The following is a 6,000-nucleotide window of genomic DNA, read 5'->3' on the forward strand; positions in this document are numbered from 1 at the left end:
TGCAGCAGAATTCCACGTTGATGTGGGAGTTTCTGTTTAACCTTTTCCAAGTAGTGAGAACTAGAGGATTTTTGACTGATGTATGTTCCAGTTGAGACATGACTTGTGCAACAGCTCTGTGGAAGCTTTAACTGTGAGGCTTGATTACTTCTCTGCAGTGGAATCATAAACAAAAGCACGCTGCTCTTTTGGTTTTCTGTGCAAAGCAAGATAGAAATGATGATAAGCAAACTTCTTCTGAAACTGCAGGATCGTGTTTTTGCACACATTTCTTTGGGTGGGAGAGAAAACTCCCAGTTGTTTCAGAGACAAAGTATCTTTGAAAAGGTCACCTGTACTTTGTGAGCATTTCGACCTTTACGAATATCATACAATGGCACTGTAAGTCCTGATTAAAATCCAGCAGGTATAGTAAGAAGGAGTAGATATTTATTGGCTTATATGTAGTCCATGTGGTCAAATCAGGTCAGCAGTAAGATGCACACCTGTACCTGTGCTTACTGTAAGTTCAAATCTGAGAAACTCCTGTCAGAGCAAGTCAGCAAAAAGGGGAGCGGCAACTATCAGAGATTGCAACAAGGGACATTCCAGCTGAACACATAAAGTGAATAAGCAAACACTGGAACAGTGGTCTGGAAAGGTTGTTCAATCTTTTTTCCTTGCAGGCTTCAAAACTTCCACCGGATGAGGCTCCTCAGCAACCTGAGCAAACTTTGAAGTTACCTTAGCTGGGATCAGGTGGCTGGACTAGATAGGATCCCACCAGAAATCCCTTCCAGCCTAAATTATTTTGCAGTGAGGACACCTGTTTCTAACTGATATAAACAGAGCGGAGTTAAACACATCATGTGTCCATGAGCAAATGTACAATGGGACTGCACAAGCAGCCTGCCACGAGAGGGAGGAAATACCGAGTTTTGAAGAGCCACGAGGCTTGTGGGTGCAGGGGTGGGCGGTAGCTGCTTGCAGACCTTCTATCTCCGAAAGAGACGATCTCCAAATGCATGTTTAGTGTGAAGCCTGTGACATGTGAGCCAAAGAAGGAGGATGTTTCTTGGTTGCTGTTCTGGTGCCAGGAGGAGCTGGTGCCAAGCTTTAGCCATTGTATCCAACGCAGTGGAATGTGGATTTCGACTCTGCTGCATTTTCAGAGAAAGGTAACCTGCTCCAAGAAAAACCAGTAAATCTTATGTCAACTTCCACTTTTCAGCTCTACTCAGTCAGCATGGAAAAAAGCTGTGTGAGTTTTGTATTTTAAATAGAGCTCTTGTGCTTGTAATACTTCAGTTTTTCAACTGATTTCTGAATGATGATTTACTTCTGTGTTATTTCTTACGCAAATAATTTCAAAGGCAGGTGAGTCTTACTGTCAAAGTATGAAGAATATTTTGCATGAAACCTAGAAGGTACTTGTATATAGCAAATCTGTAGTAAATTCTTGTAGTTACCAAGATCAGCATTTTTATACAAATATGGTGAATGGGGATTTAGTAATGTATAGATAATTTCTGTTAGCAGTGAAACTGCTTTATGAACATGTGGGTATGCTTCCTGCCTAAAAGTCTTCCTGAAAATCATTATTAACAGTGGATATTTGGACTAAAATTTACAATGTGTAGCAGTTTTTTATAGCATCAGAGCAGTGTTATTGTGTGAACTTGGTACTTTCTCTTTAGGCATTTTGAACTGACAAATTAGGTGGATTTCTGGAATAGCAGTTATACTGTTTTATGGCACAGGGTGCATAATAATGAGGGTACATACAAAATCATAGAGTTCTCTTTAGAGTAATTTCATCAGGATCTGGCGGAGTTATAGAAATAGTGGTTACAGATCTGATCTATATTTTGAGTTGGGGAAATTGAAATGACAAAATGCCTGCAGAAATTAATTGGCTTTTGTGATAACAGCTCACCAGAATTCTTATGCTTGAACATTTTTTTGACCTTTCATTTTTAGTGTTTTGGATGCTGAACTGCCACAAACAAGTGTAACACTTTCTAGATTAGAGATACAAGTGGGTTTTTTTCACAGTGGTCACAAGGTCTGCATTTGTGGTTAAAAGGTAAGCCTATATTTGTGCTTTGGTGTTTGAAGGAAGCCTCTAGGGTTGCCATAAGGCAGAGAACCTCTCATGGCTCTCTGTCCTTTATAGTTCTGCGGAAGTGCTGTTTCACTAAAGTTTTTGGGTCTCACTGTGTGTGTGTATTTCTGGTGCGTGCTTATGGAAGAAATTCTTCTCTAACACTGCACTCCCATCTGAGGAAGGATTTCAAGAGTGGCTGTCTTTCCAGTAATTCCAGCAAATTTTGCATTTACATACCAAAGAGAACATAGTGCTGTTTTTTAGATTGGAAAAACGTGGGCAGCACAAAAAAACCCCGAACAACAACAACAAAACAAACAAACAACAGCACCCCACCCAAAAGCAATACAAAACCCGACAACTTGCAAACCATCGAACCCATGGTGTGTTTGAGAATGCTCTCTTTTAAAGCTGTTCCTGGCCATCTCTACTGAGAGTTCTTGCTTGAGTGTTTTGCTTGAAGCAGCTGTGAGGGAGAGGCAGTTGCACTCCACTGTGGCACAAGGACTCAGATGGGCTTCCTTGTGCGGAAGCAGAGTTCATTACCTCCTGTCAGAGCAATATTTCTGTAGGCTGCATCCATTACGGTAAAACTTGGTTGTTAATGCTCAGTAACATTCACCCATGTGGCCTTCGTCTCTCTCACTGTTCTATAGTGTTGTTTTCTGAAAGCAGCCTCCAAACATTTCTGGAATATTAGTAATATTTTGGATCTTGGCAAAACCCTGCCAAAACAAATGAGTCTGTTGGGAGTAGGAGCTGGGGAGGACATGATTTGCACTGACCCTGGCAGGGAGAAGAGCACATGTTAAACAAGGGACAGGAGCACGGGGCAGGGGGCCCAGATGGGTTGAAACCAGCTGTGATCCATACAGTAGTGAGTATATTCACAGGGGGGAACCCTGGAGTAGTTGTTGGCTCAAGTCTGTACATGCTATTCATTGAGTTCTGTTTTGCATTCCAGGAAAGAAGTATTGCAAGATCTGAGAAAGAGGAGACTGCGTGTTAACAAAGCAGGCAGCTGGCTCACTGCATGAAGCACTCCTGGCCTGCCCTTCCACTGAGGTCTGTATTCCTAAACTGGACAGTTTTGCATGATAATGGGGTCTGCTGCAGTGCTATAGAAGTAGTTGTCAGGGTGGTCTGATTTGTTCTGCCTTTATGAGATTATGCCATAAAGCCTATCTTTCTTGTTCATAAGTGAATTTCAGTAACTTAGGATTTCTGAGGAAATAATCCTCGTCATTAGTAACTGGATAAAAAAATGCATAGCACTGTCAGAACTCCTATTTACTTCAAAATGACTGGATTCAGCAGTTTGAATTTCTCAGAAAGTCTTAAAGACTGTTGACAGGAAAAAGAACCATGAAGTAAAGGAGAACAGTGAGAACTAAGAGGAACTAGAGTAGTTAGCCTTTTCTTAAAGGAAGCTACGAGAAATTTTTATCTGTAATAATATTTGCTGTGGAATTGTTTTAAAGGAGGAAGCAATGAATTTCCTGTACTTTGACTGCAAAGAGATCTTGCCAGCTAAGGTTGTATTGCACCTGAAAAACTCGGGGGCTACAGGCATGATGGATAGCATGTGAAATATTCACGGATGCGCTTAAATACAAGGCTACAAACTAGAAGTCATTTTCTTTCTATGTGGCACTACTGTAATTGCCCCTAGTGGGTTCCTCTTTCCCATGAAGTTTGGCATAAACTATCTTGCTTGTGTCTTTCTCCTCCCTAGAGAAACATCTTTTCTCATTGCTTGATGGCACTTCATTGCACCTTTGTGCAGGCAGGGAATCAGTACCAGGTTGGGTTTTATAAATTGTTATACAGCGCTAAGAAGGTTTCTAAGCAGGGGAGTAGATAAACCTGACATGAGTCAGGGCTGGTGATAGTGGAAGGAATTTCCAGCAAAGACAGAGGAAGATGTGCAAGACTATCTTGATGACAAGGTGAATATCAAAGGGATCTGCATCTTTTCTTAAAAACATATTTCATGATACAATGCATGTATTCTGCTCCTAAAAGTATGTTTAATATTTATATGTTACTAATTGCATTTACTTATTATTTAAGGCATGGGGAGATTCCATGCTTTTGCCAACAGTCAGCAAGGAAGGTTTTACCTAGGGTCCTGGTCACCTTGTATTGACTGTGCTGCTGCAACTAAGCTGCTGCCATGACCTGAGGTAGTTAATTCAGAGCTACACTAGCATTTATCTACATGAGATCTCAGCATATCTGGGCAGGGGGATTAAACTTGTTCATTTTTCAGGAGATGTTAGTATCTTGAGCGGTGAGCACTATTTTATTGCACTTAATATTTGGCACAATAATTTAACAATGTCAAATATTAAAGTAATGACTGTCATGAAGTGTTTTAATAAAGAATAAGATGGAAAGTAAGTACTTGAAATGGGATGAAAGGAATGCCATTCCTAACTGAGACTTGCTGCACTTAAATAGCAGCTGTTTACTGAACCTCCTGCGCTGAAGCCTGGCCTGCCTGCTGGAAGGGAGAAGAGGGGGCGGGCAGCCTGCCCATACTTCCGAAGATGGTAAATGGCAGAAGGATGCAGAAAAAAATTTCCTTTTTTACTGTGAAACTTTCCGTTAAAATGTATCTATTTTAAAAGAGTAAATCCTCGTTTGTTGCCTCCTTATATGGCAGATGTGGCCATCCTGCTTCATTATAGCTCTGCCCCCTCCCTGCTGTGGGAACAGTCAGTGTAATGTACGCTTTCTTGGTGTTCATGATTTACTGACAGTAACTTCCTAGCTGATTGTGAAGAACTTGGAGAACGTAAACTAATGGTAAAAGCTAACTAGTAGTGTGAAGCAGTAAAGCTTTGCTTCATTTACCATGTGCCTGCAAAGGCTCAGTCTGTGCCTCTTGCAGCTTTCCAGGGACTGTCATTGTAAATTTTGGGCTGATGGCTTTTCTAAGCTTGATGCCTCAAAATTGCTGTGCTTATCCTGTGTGCAGACGTACGGTGGGAATGCAGACTAGCTATGCTCTCAATGAGAGATGCAAATGTGTAGTGTCTTGTTTCGATATCAGGCTTATATACAGTTGTATATAATTTCTTTATTTTTGTCATTTCACTATTAATTCCATCATTGTTTCATTAAAGCTGTTCTAGTTTTTCTTCTCTAACCTGTGAGTCTCTCTGCCTCATTCCCTTTTCCTTCCTGTTTTGAGGGTGGAAGGGGGAGTTAGAGAGCATCTGTCTGCATTTAGTAGCTGGCCCAGCCCTAATCTGTGACATGTAGATAACATGGAAAGAGACATTTTGTCTCTGAAGTGTAATGTGGAAGAAGAGATAGCGCTGCGTTTTGTACCTCCCTCCTTATCTCTTGCGCACCATGTGTGTCTGTACATTGCAAGCCTCTGCTGGTTTGTGAAAGTGAAAAGTTTTCTCTCAGTGCTCATTGTCCCTCGTGGTGTTATGTGTATTTCTCTGGGACAGACTTTTGGTCTGTGGGAGACCCAGCTGAAGAGATGCATTTCAGTTTCTGTAGCAACCTCATGAGACTGCTTCTTCGATTGTCCCAAGGGGACTAATGGTGCCCTTTGCTTTAGGTACCCCAGAGCTGAGAGAGGAGCTTGACGAGAGAAGTAGCAGGCTGCTGGGCCTGCCTTTACTTTATATCCTCACCACATAGTACTAAATTTTCTGCAGATTAATTAAAATCAGCTGTAAACAAACTGCTGCAATTTCTGTTTATTTTTTCTTTTTGGAACGTGCCTCTTGCATAAATGGATTTTATTGGAAATAAGTAAGAGAAGGAAATCCAACACCACACAATAATAGCACAACAGGGCTCATATTTTGAACATGGATTTTGCAGTACCTGGATGTAATGTGCAAGCCCATGTATCTGTGACCTGCCTCATTATTTCCCAAATAAATAAT

Source organism: Apaloderma vittatum, unplaced genomic scaffold (assembly GCF_000703405.1).
Source record: "Apaloderma vittatum isolate BGI_N311 unplaced genomic scaffold, ASM70340v1 scaffold19489, whole genome shotgun sequence".
NCBI lineage: Eukaryota > Metazoa > Chordata > Aves > Trogoniformes > Trogonidae > Apaloderma > Apaloderma vittatum.